The 19812-nt window shown below is 38.0% G+C and overlaps 2 long non-coding RNA genes across 3 annotated transcripts in view; one reads left to right on the top strand and one right to left on the bottom strand.

Annotated features, from left to right (window-relative positions):
- LOC138848997 (uncharacterized) overlaps positions 1-19812 on the bottom strand; it is a 244817-nt gene that overhangs the window by 31230 nt on the left and 193775 nt on the right. The window lies entirely within an intron of this gene.
- LOC103348757 (uncharacterized) overlaps positions 1-19812 on the top strand; it is a 43980-nt gene that overhangs the window by 2435 nt on the left and 21733 nt on the right. The window contains exons 2-3 of one of the 2 annotated variants that reach the window (XR_517050.4): positions 1670-1890; positions 14194-14649. This is a non-coding gene — a long non-coding RNA (uncharacterized lncRNA). Of the gene's footprint in view, positions 1-1669; positions 1891-14193; positions 14650-19812 lie in introns of those variants that run through there. The other variant, XR_007920401.2, reaches the window with a different exon arrangement.

Genomic DNA, 19812 nt, shown 5'->3' with positions numbered 1-19812 from the left:
GAGCAGATGCAAAGGGTTGAAAGCATTTTAGGTACAGGAAGCAGTGTGAGTAGGAGCATAGAATCCAAAGTGCTGTGAGCTGCTTGGGAGCTCCACGATTATTTTAAGTGACTAAATTGAAGGTAAATGGGTACACGATCACAGTTGGCCTTCAGTGCCACAGTAAGGTAGGTGTAGTGCTGGAAGCAATGGAAAAGCAAGCAGGAAGATTTAAGCAGAGTCATGCCATTTTCAGAGTGATGTCTTTGGAAAAGATCCTCTGGCAGCTGTGCAGAGGATAGATAGACAGGGTGTGGGACTGTGGTTGGGTCAGCCAGATAGGAAACATTTGGGTATCTATGAGAAAGAACACAAGAACCTGAACTAAGCACAGGAGGAAGTTAAGAAGTCACCAGCATTGCCATCTGTTTGTTCCAGATGAGGAACAGGGGACAAGTAGAAAATGGTTCCTAAATTTCTGACTAAGGATACTTGGTGAATGGATTTGCTTTTACTGAGCTTAATAATCCAGTAATATTAGCATTTGTGGAATGCACACCACATGGCAGGTACAAGGATAAGCATTTTTCCCATCATTTATTTTAACCCAAGTAATACTACAAAAAAATGGAGATGTTATATTATCCTTATGTTATAAATAAAGAAATTAAAGCATAAAGAAGTTAACCATGCTGCTGGAACTTCAGGGGCTGGATTTATATCTAGGTCTGTTTGGTTTAAAAATAGCGTTTACTTCCCCATAGAATTCTGCCTCTCAGGAGGAGAATAGCTTTAAGGATAAAGATAATGAGTTTCGTTTGGGAGATTTTGAGTTTAAGATGCCTGAAGGACATTTGTGTGGAATTGTCCAAAAATAAGTTGTTTGGAAACAGGGCTGTTGCTTAGGGAAGTGAACTACGTAGGAGATGTTTTTGAGGATCATTCCAAAGCCATAAGGACACCTTGAACTGGTGTTCAATGAGAGACTTTGGGGGATGAAGAATGTTTATAAAACTTTTGAATAAGTATGTAGGTTTTTGTATATTTTTCAGTAAAGCAGTTCCTCCACCAACCTCCCAAGATCAGTGTGTACAGTTTCTTCAAACCTTTAAAGCGTCCCTGCCTCTGAAGATATCAACAGCAATTAGTAGAGAATATAAAAGAAAGGAGCAAAAGTCAGAGCTGTAGGAAATATTGATTACTTAAAGTGACAGAAGTAGAAAATGTGGCAACTTTCAGAGAGGTTTCAATCTGAGAGTAGGTTGTGAGTAGAAAGACAGAATGAGAGGGAGGAATGGAGAGAGAGAGAAAGGGGATATTCTTGATATCAAAAAGGTGGTTTCTCAATAGTATTAGGTGCTCCACAAAGGTTGTGTTGGGAACCAAGGGTCCATCCTATCTGCGAGATAGGGTAGGGGTGACTTTGCCAAAGGACTTTCAGTGGCGTAGCGGGGAACAGATGTTTCATTACCATGTGATTCAAAGGATGAAGCATGAATAGCTGAGGACAGAGCTTTAATAATAAGCTTTAATAAGAAGAAGAATAAAGAAGAGATCTGTTGTATCTCTTGGGACTTCCCTATATTCTTTCCACAAAGAGGATATTGGTAAATATGTGTAGAAAGTTAAGACAGATGAAGAAGTAGTGGCAGCTACTCTTAACAACAGCTGTTCTTTGTTCTATTTCTAGACTCCATACCTACCTAACATCTGTCTTCTCAGTAACTCTGCTGGGGAAGCAGTAGTCCCTGCCTGTCGTAAGTGAGGAAACTGAAGGAGACCCTGTGGCTGAGTAAACTGCCCAATGCCATTGAGATGCATAGTGATGGATATGAGATTCAAACTTGGATTTTTCTGGCTTGAAAGTCTCTGTTCCTTTCACCACAGTAAAACTAAAGAGAAGAGAAAGAGGTGAGTAGCTGACTTGCAGCTGTTGTTGCAGTTTTCACTTGTCTATTTGCTTTCCTCCTTCCACTCCCTCTTGACGTGGTGTTGTCTTCAGAGGCAGAGCAGAGCTTTCAGAACTAGCAAGGTTGATCACAGTACCAGATTACAAGATTATTCAGAGGCTAATGAGTAATCCTGGGGTTTCCTTTCTCATCACTCTCACAGATGCTTCTACTAATGCTTTCTGATAATCAAATGACTTCCTTTGTATTCTATGAAACACTAGTCCTCAACAACAAAGGGTACATACTTAAGGGGCTCAACCTGGAAATACTATTATATTCCTGCCTACGCTTTCTATAAAGGCAATAATACTATAAAAGCAAAGGACTAAAGAGGGGTTATTTTCTGCTCAACTAAGCATCTCTACAGCACATTAGAAGCATGGAAACATTACTTTCTATTATTTAAAAAAGTTGCATAGATTTTTGTTACCTGGTTCTAAGGAAATAACATGTAAAGGAAGGGTAATAATAAGAAGAATAAACAAGAGATTAGATTCAAGAAAAGTATGAAACAATGTTGTTTCAGAGTTTCAGAGTTCTGTAACTCAATACACCATTGTAAGTTGGCCACATGGAGGGTATAATACCTGTTTAGTACTGAATGCATGAGACAGGCATATGCATAGGCCATTTCTAGAAAACCCAAGATTTTCCTGGGTATCCCTTGTAGTATTCCAGACATCATTGCTAGATGGTAACATAGGAATATTACAGAGAAATGTGATAGAGAGAGAATGTTACATTTCTTTAGGGCATAATGGAGGAAGATCCCTGATTTAATATTTTGACCTTTACATTGTGACTCATATAGTCTATCACTGAGCTTAAAATATGATACATTTTTAAAATTTTTTTAAAAAGACTTATGTTATTTATTTGAAATGCAGAGTGACAAAGAGAAAAAGAAATGTTTTCTATCTTCTGGTTCATTCCCTAGATGGCCAGAACAGCCAGGTCTGCTGGGCCAGGCTGGAACTCCATTCAGATCTCTGTAATGGGTAGCAGGGGACCAAGTACTTGGGCTACCTTCTGCTGCCTTCCCAGGCACATTAGCAGGAAGCTGGATCTGAGGCACAGTAGCCAAGAGCTACTGTACTGGTACTTCCATATGGCATGCCAGCATCACAAGCAGTGGCTTAACCAGCTGTTTAACAAGGCCTTCTCCTAATTATGATATTAATGATTACCTATCTACTCTTCTCTGTCTCTCTCCTTATCATTAAAATGAGGACATGATGTTATCTACCTAATGGCATTTTGAGAACTATATAGATAATCCATATAAAGAATTTAACACAGTGCCTGGAACTTAGCAAGTACCCAGTAAATGTTAGCTGATATCATATGATCATTCAATTCCTTTAAACTCCATTCTGGGAGGAGGTGATAATGTGGTAAGGAGCTTTGGCTTTCAAGGACATGTATAACATTCATAAAGATTGTTACTTCCCTGGGCCTTTTTGTCTCTTTGGTACCAGAAATGATTTGTTCTAGATAGGAAAAGGCATAGGTTTAGGTGGGATTCCTATCAGAAACTTGGCCTGTTTTCTTCCTAGCTATTTCTGGAGGTGACTTTGGCTATCCCTTAGGACTCTGAGTATGTGGACAAAGTAGAGAACAGAGGTAAGGATAAGATTAAAGCAAAACCTCTTTAACCAGTGAGCAAGAAGCATCCATCATTCACATTTTGTAAATGTGACTATAGTAATCTAGCCACATAAACAAGAGGAAATTAATAGGTTTAAAATGGGGGTATAAAGTTACCCAGAAGTTTGTTAGAAATGCAGTCTCTGGCTTCATACCCAAACTACTGTCTCATAATCTGTATTTTAACAAGATTTCTAGCACCTTGTGTTTGTTGTAGAGTTTGAGAAACACTGTTATAGTCCCTTGAATGAAACTGACCAAGAGGTGGGCTTAGGGTTGGTAGCAGTGGGGCTTGCAAAATGAACTTGGCCTCGTATGCACAGAATCAAAATTTATGAGAGTATACTCTTAGAAATTTGCATTTCAAAAAGCTTTTCAGAGAACTTACTATGAACACTAGAATTTGAGGATCACAGGTAAAAGGCAAACACTGAACTGAAGGAAGACATGCAATACACACTATGAACACCAGGTGTCACTATTCTACAATTTAAAAATGAGTCTAATAGTTAACAGCAAAAAGAATTATTACAAGCACATTTTCTCAATTTGACTTGTAAAGATCTAGGGAAAGTGACTTATAGATTAAACAAGTTCAGATTTTATTGAAGGTCTCCAGGATATATAGATGGTTTACAAAGAGATTTAGAGATTTTGGATATATGTGAATAAGCTTGCATCAGAAGAATAATGTCCTCACTGTACTTGGGGAAATTAAATGAATGTTTTTGTGGTTTAAAAGCCAAACTGAATTCTGCACTTTGAAAGTAGGTAAGGTGGTTCAGTAACTTTCTGAGGATATCTTTTCATTTTCCTGGACAGAGGTTTTGAAATTCTTATGTAATGCTCACATGAGGATTTTCTTTATTTGTAAAGTTTGCACTATACTGGTAGATTTGGATTCACGTTATAGCTTTTCCATCACCTCCACGTGGATTATGATGACAGCTCTTAGACATCTATTTTCATCATCTAGAATTGTGAAATGGGCATGTGAGAGTTTTCATGAGAATAATACAGATAATATAATTAATGATACAGATAAGATAATTAATAAATTTGAACAGATTTTATTGATTACAAAGCATTAAATAAGTGCAAGGTGTTATTTGAATGCTTTGTTGTCGAGGCTTTACTTTGTTATTTGATCATTTGAACTCCCCTAAGTGCCATTTCCATAAAGACAGCGCAGGTCTTTGCTAGAAGCCTAGTTGTTTTTCCAGGTTGGGATTTTCGTACTCCCCCAGGTAGGTTTACCTGACAAAGTACAAAGTACAGGACAACCAGTTAAATTTGAGTTTCTTTCCTTCCTTCTTTCTTCCTTCCATCCTTTCTTTCTTCCTTTCTTTCTTTTAAAAAATATTTTATTTATTTGAAAAGCAAAGTTACACAGAGGCAGAGAGAGAGAGAGAGAGAGAGAGAGGGAATCTTCTGCCCACTGATTCACTCTCCAAATGGCCACAGTGGCTGAAGCTGTGCAGATTCGAAGTTAGGAGCCAGGAGTGTCTTCCAGGTCTCCCACACGGGTGCAAGGGGACTTGGGTTATCTTCTACTGCTTTCCCAGGCCATAGCAGAGATAGATTGGAAATGGAGCATTTAGGACTTGAACCTGTGCCCATATGGAATGCTGGCACTGCAGGTGGTGGTTTTATCTGCTGTACCACAGCACAGGCCCTGAAGTTTCAGATACACAGTATTTTTTAGTATAAATATGGAAGGATTGAATGGAAAACTCTAATTGCTCACTTCTTCAATTTTTGCCCGATAGAGAAAACATCTGATTCAGATAGGAATATAGATCTAAAAAGGCTTTGAGATAAATCATTGCTGTCTGAAAGTTTACATCTTCAAAAATTTTCATACCTTCTATTTGAGATTATTTTTAATTTCTATTCTGCAGTTATGTTGATTTTTGATTGTGCATTAACACCTCTTTCTCTGCCCCACTGTGTGGTTATGGGAGTAGAAGGAGAGAAAAGGTAAATTTACAAAATGACATAATTCTACAGCCTTAAAATGTTATGAACAATTCTGATTCATTTCTTGTGCAGTCTCTGTCTAATTATATTTTGTGCAGTTAATAATGCTGTTACTATATATAGACTATACATAAAGAGAGCTCACATCCCAGTGCTGGAGGAGAGTAGAGAGGTGGAAGGTGGAACTTTGATATATGCTGAGTGGATAGATGTCACCCTGGGAAGAGTTTGCAGATTCACAGTACTTGGGACTTTAACAATAAAAAATAAAACCATATTTACACTTTTTGGGTGTGTGCTGAAGTGGAGTGAAGAAACACTAGGAACCCTGGTGTACAGGGTGGCCGAGTCTAACAGGAAACCCCTTGATGACTGAAGAAATGTCACCTTTGGGCTTTCCTGACTTTGGACACTAGGTGTCAGCATAAGACAATGCAGAGCTTTTAGAACTTGAGGTTGTGGTGGATGGACTGAAATAGTGAGAGAAAAGAGTTGTGAGATGAGATTTTGTTTCCTGCTGTTAACACAGAGCCCTTCAATTTGTGGTAGAATATTGAATCTTCACTAGGGACAGGAAATGTGGCAGATTCACTTCTGGGGATTTTCTCCCTTTTTTTCCATTCTAGGACTGATTATTTCTCACTTCTGCAAAGTACTTAATTAGTCTCATCAGGCCTCCAAACCTGATACCTGTGCCTAAATTTAGACATGGAGATGGAGAAGGTATTTAATTGGTAGTTAGACCCATTAGAGGGAATCAGGAGAGCAGCAGAGGGACATTGTGCTGGGGTCATTTGAGCTGAGCATGAGGGTAAGGATATAATACTGGGCTGTGTACTCCCGTCACTAAGAACATTTGCTAATTTGCTAACAGATTGCAGTGGGAATATTCCTGGAACCCTGAAGACCCAGTGGCCTGTCATTTGAGCATAGCAGGCATTCTCCCATCCCACAGGAGTATCGATGATGATGTTTGCTGAGATCAATGATGTTTATTAATTGATTAAAGATGCTTTTGTACTTAAAAATACCAATAGAATCTTGGATCAGGTAAAGTTTTCCTATATTTGATTTTTATTGATACTTCTGAATTCCAAGGAAATTATATGAATATTAAATGAGCTTTGAGACCTGTTTTCCTATTGTTTTGGGCATTCTCTGCACTCCATCTTGTATTTCTGTCCTTTCTCCTATGGAGTAAAGCAGAATGATTTAGAATGCTTAAGAGTTTGTGGATGTAAGACATCAAGCCTTTATTTGTAACAATAATCTGAAATTCAGGTTAATTTTCATGCCCTGATTCACATTCCTCCTGCCCCCTTTCCACATTTAGGTTTGTCTTCAGTTGTCTTATAACAATACTTTCCCTTAGCCAGAGTAAGGATCAGTGCCTCCTCCCTGCCCCCCGCCCCCCCACCTTTACTTGTACACATGGGCCTACTGTTTTATACATGCAGTGGACACCAAAGTCCACAGATGTGCAGATCCCTTATGTAAAACAAGCAGCACATGTTCAGTATAGAAACATTTTTTTTTCTGAATATTTTTAGTCTGTGGTTGGTTGAATCCATGGATGCAGAACTCTTGAAGGGAGGGCCAACTGTAATATTCAGTTTACCCCATGATTATAATCTAGTCTTAGTTGTTTTTTAATAGATTAACACATATGTACATGCATGCATGCACACATCCACATAATACCCAATGAACTGGATTCTAAGCTTTTTGAAAGCAGGACTGTACCCCAATGACAACTAACAATATGGTGTGTGTTGTATATACATTCTCAGGATAGCCATCTTCTGTTCATCTCTCTGGTCCTAGAGCCAAGAACACAGTAAATATTAAAAAATGTTTATTGAGATAGCTGAGAAATGTGTTCAAACTATTCTGCTGAAGTTCTAGATATTTGATAGTGGTAGATTGTGACATATAGTGTGAAAAACTGGTGCACAACCCTTCTAAAAGCTTGCTGAAGTCTTTTCTCTTCCATCACAATTTCCCCAGGCTGGCACAATCCGCACTTTTCTCCCCTTGTTCATGACTTCTCCTTTTGGTTCTGAATTAGTAATGCATTCTATATCTACACTGGGAAAAGCTCCTCACTCAGGATATCATATCTGTAGGATAGGGTTGATAATATACCTACCTAGTTGGAGTTGTCTTGTGATTAAATGACTTTATATATATACTGTACGTATATACACACACACATATGTATTTAGAATTTTTATATATATGTATTAAATGCACATATATAAATATATATTTATTTAGAACTTTTCCTGCATATAAAAGTGATCTATAGGTGATTATTTTTATTGTTGTGATTATAACATTTATTTTTAGGTGTGAATAGAACCTTTCTGAAGGGGCAGGCATCATCCCCTTTTTCATTCCTGGTATTGGTAATTTGTGTCTTTATGTTTCCTCATCCGTTTAACTACAGATTTATCAATTCTATTAATTTTTCTTATACTATTAGTTTTTTTTCTTCTTTGTTTTTAAAACCATTGATTTCTTTATACTTCTTCCTACTTGTTTTGGGCTTTTTTAAAAATTCGTTTTGTAGTTTCTTATGATATATAATTTGTTGGAGACCATACTTCTTTTCAGATGCAAACATTTTTCTTAATTTTTCTTATACTGTTTCAGCTGCATACTATACATTTCAATATGTTGTGTTTCAATTTTGTGCTGTTAAAATATTTTCTACTTTTTTGTCATTTCTTCTTTATTTATGAATTACTCACAAGTGTGTTGTTTTATTTGCAAATATTTGGAGATTTTCCAGATTGCTTTCAGTTGAAATAGCAACATAACTTTGTGTGATTTCAATTCTAAATTTCTTTTGTGTGTGTGTGTGTGTGTGTGTTACTTAATTTTTTAAAACTTTTATTTAATAAATATAGATTTTGGATTATAACATTTTCCCCCCATAACCTCCCTCCCACCCATAATTTCTTAAGACTTGTTTTAAGGTACTAAATGATGTAAACATACAATGAGTTCTTGCAAAATATGTATATTATGCTTCAGTTGGTCATGGTGTTTTATGAAAATGTCAGTTAAGTGAAGTCAGTTGATAATGTTGTTCAAGTCTTTTATATCCTTCAGATTTTCTGACTCCTTATTCTATTAATTATTGAGAGAGAAACATCAGTCTTCAGATAAAGCTGTCTCCCTTGATCCATGGGGGATATATTCAAAGACCCCTAGGGGGTGCCTGAAACTGCAGATAGTGCTGAACCATGTCTATGTCTATATGGATACGGATATAGATAGTTATTGTTTTTCCTATATACATATTGATGAACTTTCACCTTTTCACTTAAAGTAAGCACTTTATAGTTTTTTTTTCATATCTGCATTGCCAGCAATATTACTGTTTTACTTTGGGGGCATTATTATTAAGTAAAATAAAGGTTACTCGAACACAGAAGCACTGTAGTACCTGACCTTCAATGTGATAATCAAAATGGCTACCATAATAGCATAGACATGCTGGACATAGGAATGATTCATGTTCTGAGCAGGATGGAATGTGATTGCCTGAGATTTCATCAAGCTACTCCAAACAGCATGCAATTTAAAACTATGGATTGTTTGTTTATGGAATTTTGCCTTCTATATTTTTGGACATAGTTGACTATGAATATCTGAAACTGTGGAAAGTGAAAGTATGGGTAAGGAGGGACTGCCGTATAAGGGAAGATCTGTATATGTCTCCTTTCGGTGCTATCAGTTGTAATGCTTGTAGTTTGAAGTCCTGTTTGTAGGTGTTGAATACAGGCTGCCATAACAGTGTAACATAGAGTGGTTGACTTAAATAGAAAACACATTTTTTCACAGGGCTGGAGGCCAGAACACACAGGATCACAGTGCTGACATAGTTTCTGGTGAGGGCTATCTTCCTAGCTTGCAGATGACTGTCTTCTCACTGTGCCCTTCATGGCAGAAAAACACCTCCAAGGTCTTTCCTCTTTTAGATAACACTTCTAATAAATTAGGCCTCAGCACTTATAACCTCATTTAATGTTAATCACTTCTATAGCGTCCTTATTTCCAACACAGTCACATACATGGGAGTCAAGACTACAGATATGAATTGTGGGGCCACACAATTTGGTCACACATATAGGATTGTTGTGCCTTCGTCATGAATTAACTTTTTCTCACTATGAAATACTCCTCTTTTAACCATTATAATTTTCATTGATCTAAAATACTTTGATATTAATAATGCCACTCAAATTTTATTTTTTTAAAGATTTATTAATTTATTTGAAAGGCAGAGTTACAGAGAGGCAGAGAGAGAGAGAGAGAGAGAGAGAGAGAGAGATCTCTTTGATCTACTGGTTCACTCCCCAAATGGCTGCAATGGTTGGAGCTGGGCTGATCTAAAGACAGAAGCCAGTAGCTTCTTCCAGGTCTCCTATGTAGGTGAAAGGGCCCGAGGACTTGGTCCATCTTCCACTGCTTTGCCAGGCCATAGCAGAGAACTGGATCAGAAGTGGAGCAGCTGGGACTTGAACTGGCACCTACATAGTATGCCAGCACTACAAGTGGTAGCATTACCTGCTACACAACAGAACTGGCCCCTCAAATTTCTTTTGATAAGTGTTAGCATGGTATGTACTTTTCCATCCTTTTATTTCTTGTATTTTTGGTGCAGTGCGGCAAATTTTGCCTTTTAAATGGAATCTTGAAATTATTTTTGTTTAATGTCATTATTCAGTTGGTTAAATAAAGCCTACCAACTTGTTATTTTCTATTTGCCTTTCCTGCTCTTTGTTTTGGTTTCCTGTTCCTCTTCCTTTTCATGAATAAATTGACTATTTTTATAGTCATATTTTATTGACATCTTTGGGGGTATACCTTCTTGTTTTGTTTTTCATTGGCTTTTCTTGAGTTGCCAATATCCACTTTTAACTTGGTTTATATCAAATAGTATTAGACATCCACGTATGTAAAATAGGAAGTTTACAATATTGGATTTTGTTCTCATTATCGCTTGTGTTATTGTTATGTATTTTTTTTTAACTCTATCATTTGGGGCAAGTCAGCTTGAGCATGTCCCAAATTATACATCTCTTCCCTCTCTTATTCCCACTCTTATGTTATGTATTTTGTTTTCAGATATGCTATAGAACCCACACTATATTATTCTAATTTTTGCTTTAGTCACTTAAGTTTTGAAAAATGAGAAAATTATTTTTTTACATTCTCATATGTACTTCCCATTTCTGGGATTCTTCAATCTTTCATTGAGGTTTGACTAGTGTTATTTCAGCTCTGTCTAAAGAACTTCCTTTAATATTATTGGAGGGTTATTCTCGTGGTGATGAATTCTCTTCATTTTGTTCAGTTTATATTACTCTTTTTTTTTTTTTTTTTTTTTTTTTTTTTTTTTTTTGACAGGCAGAGTGGACAGTGAGAGAGAGAGACAGAGAGAAAGGTCTTCCTTTGCCGTTGGTTCACCCTCCAATGGCCGCCCCGGCCGGCGCGCTGCGGCCGGCGCACCATGCTGATCCGATGGCAGGAGCCAGGTACTTATCCTGGTCTCCCGTGGGGTGCAGGGCCCAAGCACTTGGGCCATCCTCCACTGCACTCCCTGGCCACAGCAGAGAGCTGGCCTGGAAGAGGGGCAACCGGGACAGAATCCGGCTTCCCGACTGGGACTAGAACCTGGTGTGCCGGCACCGCAAGGCAGAGGATTAGCCTAGTGAGCTGAGGCGCCGGCCAGTTTGTATTTACTCTTCATTTTTGAAAGGTGTTTTCTCTTGGTCAAGAATGGTAGGTAAACAGATTGTTTTTGCCTTTCTATATATGTGGCTTTCATGGTTTATTATTGCTGTGTATGTTCTATAACAAAGCACCTTATTTTCCTGGCTGATTTTAAGATTTTCTTTTTGTCACTAATTTTTAGCAATTCTATTATTTAGAGCCTTCAAATGCAATACCCCTCTTGAAGCTTCTACTTGATGCTCTATCTAGTTTGTTGCTGTTAGTTTTGGCGTTTATTTTCATTCTGGCTGGTGGCAACATGAATTACTACTAGTCTTCTCAGTTACAAGGTTTTTCTCACTATTCCATTCCTTTTTATTCCCCTAGATTGGGTCATTTCCTGTCATGCATGCATACACCTGTATTCAGCCAAAATATGTGAATCCCATGGCAGATCTGGGGAGTCTGTCTTTGTGCAGCTCCTTTCTCTGTGATACTGTGTCCTACTCATTCCACCTTTCTTGGTTCTCTTTAATTTTAATATCTGGTTTTTTTTCAACTCAGAGAGACTGCCTGACTCTGTTGTTGCCTGGAAGCTGCTTATAGGAGTTAAGCTGGTGCATCTTGCACTTTCATCATCTGTTTTCTTTCTTTCATGGACTGGAGTCCTGTATGCCTCTTCTTTAATGTCCGTAAACCACTATTTCTCATATTTTCTGGTTGTTTATAACGTGGGATGTGGTAACAGTGCTAAGCCCATCCCATTTTTAAAAGGATTTAATTATTTATTTATTTGAGAGATGGACAGAGAGATGGACAGGTCTTGCATATACTGATTCACTCTTCAAATTCTTTTTTTTTTTTTAAAGATTTATTTATTTTATTTGAAATTCAGAGTTACATAGAGAGAGAAGGAAAGGCAGAGAGAGAGAGAGAAAGAGGTCTTCCATCTGCTGGTTCACTCCCCCAGTTGGCCACAAAGGCTGGAGCTGCACCAATCTGAAGCCAGGAGCCAGGAGCCAGGACCTTCTTCCAGGTCTCCCACAGGGGTGCAGAGCCCCAAGGCCTGGGTCATCTATTGCTTTCCCAGCCCATAGCAGAGAACTGAGTCAGAAGTGGAGCAGCTGGGACTTCAGGCGGCGGCTTTACCTGCTACACCACAGCGCCAGCCCCTCCAAATTCTTGAAATAGCTGGGACTAGGATACACTGAAGCCAGGATCCAGGAATTCCATCTGTGTTTGCTGTGTGGATGGAGCAACCCAAATCCTTAAACTATCACCTGCTGCCTCCCAGGGTGCACATTAGCAGGAAGCTAGAATGAAAAGCAGAGCTGGTACTCAAACACATGAACTCTGATATGGGATGCAGGTGACCCAGATATCTTAAGGACTGTGCCAAAGGCCCACATTAAACTCATGCCTTTTATCTCTCTTTTGGCTTGAAGCGAAAGTATCTGAATGTATGCTGAAAGGTGATTTTTTTCTGACATCTTAACTCTATACTCTAGAGTTTATGATAAAAGAGAATAGCCAGAAATTAATGCTAGTACTAGTGCCTGTATGGATATTCTAGTAATTGCTAGATAATGATAAATAAAAATATCATGAAGATTATTTGTATTATAAAGCTATTTGACCTGTACATCAACTATGGTGCAGCAATATCATGAAATGCAGTATCCTTTTCTGCTACAGTCTGCAAGTCTTAGAATTTTAGAACATATTACTCTCACTATTTCAGATGCAGTAATTGAAGTTCAAATAGATTATTAAATTTCTGTCTGGCAGACAATTGCCAGGAAGGGTCCAAATAGAATTCATATGCCAGCTGCCTTAATGGTTTGTGAAATACTATAGGTAAATGAGAGGCAGTTTTAATATTGTGACTTCAAGGTGAAAGATTGTTGTTTAACTTCCTAATAGATAAACACATTATTGCCTTTCAGTTCACTTTTGTTTAAAAACAGCTTCTTCTGGAATTTTTCACTGATACATTGCTTTAGCTTTGACACAAATCCCCAAGGTGTCAGTGCAAAATTTAGCATCTAAATCTTCTTTAAAATGAATATAGAATTTTCATGAGCATAGTAATACCATTTAGAAATAATATAAATGTGCATACATGTGAATATGTATATATAGTTTTGAAGTCTATAAAAATTATAATTTCAGCATTTTCATTAGTCTTTTAAGGTATCGAATTTTTCAATAAAAGTACTCTCTATTATTGTGCACTTAGAGATTTTTTTCTAGGCAATATTATGTGAATTCATTGCTTTCTCAGAGCTTGCTATGGATTTTCCAATTATGCATGGAATAGATTGAATAAATTTTTCTCTTTTGTGGCAGTTTTAACTATCTTTAAAAAATAGTTTAAATCCCTAGTTACTGCATCTCAGTGTTAATTACTTTAAGAAATGCTCCCTAGAAAAAAATCTCACTATTAATAGAAAAATTTTCTTATAATAGCCAATTACAAATTTTAGCCAGGATTCTTAATAAATTTCTCTTTGATATGAATTTTTAAATACCAATTATAATGAATCTGCTTCTGTAAATCAAAGAAGTGGTTAAAACCAAATGATCCAATTACAGGTTTATTTTAAATATTAATGAATAAGGAAAACGTTTTAGCTCCTTAAGATGCTATTTTTCCCTTTATAGAATGTCAGCAAAGTAATCAATCTTACTTTGATTAGACTTGTGTCTTGTCTTCTTTTTCTATTAAATTTCTGGAGACTTTTCATTTGCTGGAGGAAAAATCACTCAGAATGGTATGGGGCAGTGAGAAATAACAGCTAGGAATTTTCCAGGGCTTTGAGGGTGGATAAACTGAGAAGACATGAGTGACTGCTGTACTCTGCGTTCAACTGTGTTTGTTGTGCTTCTCCAATTTCATTATAAGCAGGTTTGAGTCCCAACTGCTCTACTTCTGATCAGCTCCCTGCTATGGCCTGGGAAAGCAGTGAAGATGGCCCAAGTGCTTGGGCCCTGAGTGGGAAACCTGGAAGAAGCCCCTGACTCTTGTCTTTGGATCTACCCAGCTCCTGCTGTTGTGGCCTTCTGGGGAGTGTACCAGCTGATGGAAGACCTCTCTCCCTCTCTCTTTGTGCCTCTGCTTCTCTATAACTCTTGCTTTCAAATAAATAAATATATATTCAAAAATTGTATAATTGCTTTGATTGTATAAGTATCATAATTATCTAATATTAGGACATTTTCATCACCCCAGGAAAATTTTGTACCCATTTGCAGTCACTCTGTTATTCCCTATTCCCCTAGCCCATACAATTGCAAATCTACTTTTTGTCTCTATGGATTGGTCTATTCTGGGCATTTCAAATAAATGGAATCTTAAAATGTAGACCTTTTGTGTCTGGCTTCTTTTACTTAACTTACTATTTCCAAGGTTCATTCATATTGTTCCATGTATTTCTTTTTATGATGCAAAAACATTCCATTGCATGGATATACCACATTTTGTGTATCCATTCATAAGCTGATGGGCATTTAAGAGCGCTAATTCTTCTTAAATGTTTAGTAGAATATAGCAATGAAGTCATGTGGTCCTGGGCTTTTTTTTTTTTTTTAAAGTTGTATTTATTTATTTGAAAGATCAAGTGACACACACACACACACACACACACACAGATCTTCCACCTGCTGATTTACTTTTTTGACAGGCAGAGTTAGACAGTGAGAGAGAGAGACAGAGAGAAAGGTCTTCCTTTTTCTGTTGGTTCACCCCCCAAATGGCCGCTACGGCCCCTGCACCCCTGTGGGAGACCCGGAAAAAGCTTTTGGCTCCTGGCTTCAGATTGGCTCAGCTCTGGCTGTTTCAGCCATTTGGGGATTGAACCAGCAGATGGAAGACCTCTCCCCCCCACCCCACCTCTCCTCTCTCTTTGTATCTCTGACTTTCAAATAATATATATAAATCTTTTTTAAAAAAAAGGTGTAATTTTTTAAATTTATTAAGGAAATTGTTGAAGTGACTTCTGACTTAAAACTGAAAAGCTGTCACCTCTGAAGTACTCTTTGAAGGACATTTGGAAATGTTCGTCCTCTCTACAGCAAAGGAGAGCAAATGATGGAATCACATTAAGAAGTCTATTTACAGACACATGGAAAGTGGGGCAGGAAGAAAAGATTGTTAGGTCCTTTTACAAAGTGTTCTGAATGCTTGATTTGGGAGCTGTCTCTCATAAGAAGCACTGGCAAAAAATGGGAGTAAGCTTTGATAAATCATATTCTTTAAAAGAATTTTTGTGTATGTTTAAGGTATACAATATAGACAGTAATGATATGAAAGGCTTCACAAATTTTGTTTCATCTGTGTTCATGGGCCACAAAGTGCTCTGAATGCTTGATTTGGGAGCTTTCTCTCATAAGAATTACTGGAGAAAAATGAGTGGCATAAGCTTTGATAAATCATTTGTTTTAAAATAATTTTTGCATTTATCTAAGGTATACAATATAGACAGTAACTATATGAAAGGCTTCACAAATTTTTTTTTTTGATTCTGTGTTCAGGGGCCACACAAATCTCTGTATCATTTAATTGTGCTGGCAAAGCTAGCATTTACTCTTGTCAGTTTAAGTTGTGATAGGGAGAAGAAAAGGAGAAGAGCTCAGCTCACCCCCTTCATTGCCTCAGCACTTGGGCTGTATTTTAATAAGCCCCAGGCTGCCCTTGAAACCCTAGGATGAGAAGATACTTTACTTTGTTGGGTTAGCCTCTGTGTTACTTTAGGGTTCAGCCAGAAAAACAGAAGTCATGCTAGGTCCCTCTGTAGATGAAATTTTTTCCAGAGAGCAGGTTACACAGATGACAAAGAGGTAACTTGAGGGATGTGAATGGGGCTCTCAGAAGCTGAACCATGGAAGAAAGGACTACTTTAAGGGATTTCCAGGTCTCTGGAGGTATCCGAGGGGACAAAGAAAATGGGGTGCAGGGACAGATGCCCTCAAGATTACACCATCTTGCCCTCTGTCTTCCGGCAGCATCCCCCATATGCCAAACACAATCTGGCAAGAGACAGGCACACCAAGTACATTTATGCAATGGGGATTGTATGAATTAACTTATCGCCCCTCTCCCACCTGTGACAGGCTCCCTCCCGTACAACCTCACTCACTACTGTTTTCAGGGCTCATGTGTACATGTGTTTGCATATGCATATCTTAGATCATTCCTGGCTTTGTTTCCTAATCATGAGAAAAGTGCAAGTGCTAATTTAACAGTGTATGCAAAATGACAGCTAACACCCTTATTTTCAATTGGCACTTAACATTTACATAATGCCAAAACATCTGGTCCTTCCCATCAATCCAGGCATGCAGTTAGTCCAGTTGATTGCTGAACAGCTGGCTGCTTAACTGGAGTTTTGATTATGGCTGAATTGGCTGGATTTTTGGTGTCTTGTAGACTAATGTTTTGACTGGCTAAAGATGGAACAGAGCCAGTTAGCAGAGAGACTAGTAATAAATTTGTGAAATTAAACTTTCATATAGAATTTCATAGAAAAGATAATTACTTCAAGTAGTTTTCAAGACCAGTCTCAGAAGCTCTGAACCCTGGTTAAGGGTATCTCTGTTGTCCTCTGCCTGTGTGTTCAGGGTCTTGTGACTGCCTATGGCCATGCACCCTTAAGGCACCTGTTTTCTGCATGTTTTCTCCCTGGGCAGGATCTCCAGCTTCCTAATTTTTAGCTTTTCTTTCTCTTTCCCCAGCAGCTCCTTTCATTACATCCCATCTGTCCCAAGATTGAGAGGTCTGCTCTCAGTTGCAGGATCAAGGCATCCCAGAGACAAATTCTCCTGAAGTTGTTTGTGGATGAGATACATTAACATGTATCTCTTCATCTTGCCGTATGTGAAAGTGGTCACAGCTGAGACTGGAATTCAGGCATACTTGGCAACTTTTTATCTTGTGCTTGCCAGAAACATGCTTGCAGAAATACTGAGGAATATGTCCTGGAAAAAGGAGGAACTAGATGGGTTGGGCCCTCAGCAGAGAGCCTTGGCTGTCATGGAGGCAGGATCAGCATGTGTTATGGGTCCTGGACCTACAGGAATATATCTGAGCTTTGTGGTGAGCAGAGGGACTCTTCCTAAAATTTTAAGGAAAGCTGGGGGTTGAGGGAGAAGAGTAGTGAGAGAGAGAACTTCAGTTCAGTCACCTAAGCAACAGTCCTTTCGCCAAAGCAAAATGAAAGGGATATTTCTTTCCTTGAAATAGACCTTGATAGATTTGATTTTTGCAGGGTTCTATTAGAGACTAGAGTACTTATAGGAATGATGACTGAGGTCAAGGGTCATCACAGGAGTTTTCAAGGATATTATTATTTAGGTATGAGATAGCTACTGCAGACTTGCACTCATTGAAAAGATGTATACAGAAGATGGCTAGAGGCCTGAGGGCCTGTCACAAGTGGATGTACAAGCCAGGGATATTTAAATTATTCCTTTAATTGGAAATTCATTTTAACCCACATGTGTCAAAACCTAAGAAAAATGCAGATTATAGCTGTAACATGCAAGGGAACCCCCAAAATTCATGGGAAATGGAATTAAAAGAGAATATGAATTTCTGATGTGAACTTTTTTGAAGCTTCCTTGTCTTTTTTTGCTTTGTCTGTTTGGAGTCCAATGAGTAGATTGATGGTGGCTACTTCAGATCCCACCAAGAATAACTGATGAAGGAAAATACTTTTAAACAATCCTTTAAGTATCTTTGAAATAATACTTCATTAATTTTCTTAATATCTTCCTGGTTTTATTTGTTAGCTTAAGACATGGAGACTTGTAATGTTACTATACAGTTATTGACAGAGGCCTGGCTGCTGCTGGGGAAATGAAGGGTGTAACATCTAAAAACATTTATGAACTTGAAGTAGATCTTTACTACCTCAAACCTAGCAACATTAAAATGTAAATTATTTCAGTTTATAGGAATAATTAAGATAAGTCTTCAGTTAAATGTTGGTATTGCTGATTGCTCTTGCTTATTAATTCGCTTAACCAAAATTTGCTTAGTGTCTTTTTAAAAAAAGATTTATTTACTTGAAAGACAGCGTTACAGAAAGGCAGAGGCAGAGAGAGGTCTTCTACCTGCTGGTTCATTACCCAAATGGACTGATCTGAAGCCAGGAACCAGGAGCTTCCTCTGGGTCTCCCACGCAGGACTTGGGCCATCTTCTACTGTTTTCCCAGACCATGGCAGAGAGCTGGATCAGAAATGGAGCAGCAGGGTCTTGCACTGGTGCCCATATAGGATGCCGGCACTACAGGCGATGACTTTACCTGCTACACCACAGTGCTGGCCCCTGCTTAGTGCCTTTTATGTATCATGTAGGTCACTAGCCAGGGTAATCTTTAGTGAATTCAGCAGATGTAAAATATAGTGCAGGTATATTGACTTAACTTCCCTATTTGTTTAATTGAGATAACAGCTGAAAAGTATAAGACATCTTACATGAAAATGTTGTATTTATACACCAAAACCTATAATTCTTTCTAAAAAGGATTTTACTTTATATCAAGAGAAAGTAGGTTCCTGTTCCCAAGATCTGGAGTATATTTCAGTGTTTAATATGTTTGCATGAATGCATGTGTATGTATAGTATGACTTGTGTCCATATCTACTAGAGCCTTATTTGGTTAGTGAAAGATTTCAGAAACAAAAACATCCCATCAAATATGTAAGTTTCAGATGTAGAAAAAAATTCCAGTTTTTATTTAAGCCACCAAAATTGCAGTCAGCTGCTGGGAGAAAAACAAGGACAAATTTCTTGTATACAGGGCACCCAGAGTTCAGCCTTCAGATAGTTTTGGTTAAGACATGATTCTCTTCATACTAATAATTATATAAGATACTTTTTTTGTGAATCAGTGATTACTCAACTGCCAAGTGTCCTCCTTTTTCTTGTGTTCTTATGGTACCTTTATATTGATACCTTTGACTTTGGACAATCTTTACTGAAAACTTACTCCTTTGCTGCTCTTCTGTACTTTAAAATTGCATTCTAGGGACTGGCATTGTGGCATAGCAGGTAAAACTGTTGCCTGCAAAGACAGCATCCCATAGGGGCACTGGTTCTAGTCCCAGCTGCTCTATTTCTGATCCATCTCCCTGATTATGGTATGGGAAAAGCAGCAGAGGATGGACCAAGTGTTTGTTCCTTAGTCACTCACCTGGGAGACCTGGATGAAGATCTTGGCTCCTGGCTTTGGCCTGGCCCAGCCCTGGCCCTTGAAGCCATCTGGGGAATAAACTAGCAAATGAAAGATCTCTCTCTCTCTCTCTCTCTCTCTCTCTCTCTCTCTCTTTCTCTCTCTCTCTCTCTCTCTCTCTCTCTCTGTGTGTGTATGTTTCTCTCTCTGTAAAACTTTCAAATAAGATAATAAATCTTAAGAAATATTCTATAATGAGAAAAATTCTAATTTTTTGTGTGTATGTATATGTGTGGTTTTCCAGTTCTTTCATTAGACTCCTTTTGCATATCTCTTACTTCTACTGGCAAGG

This window comes from Oryctolagus cuniculus, chromosome 3, assembly GCF_964237555.1.
Source record: "Oryctolagus cuniculus chromosome 3, mOryCun1.1, whole genome shotgun sequence".
NCBI lineage: Eukaryota > Metazoa > Chordata > Mammalia > Lagomorpha > Leporidae > Oryctolagus > Oryctolagus cuniculus.
The sequence above is the reverse complement of the archived record's forward strand: the minus strand, read 5'-3'. Positions and strand labels throughout refer to the sequence as shown.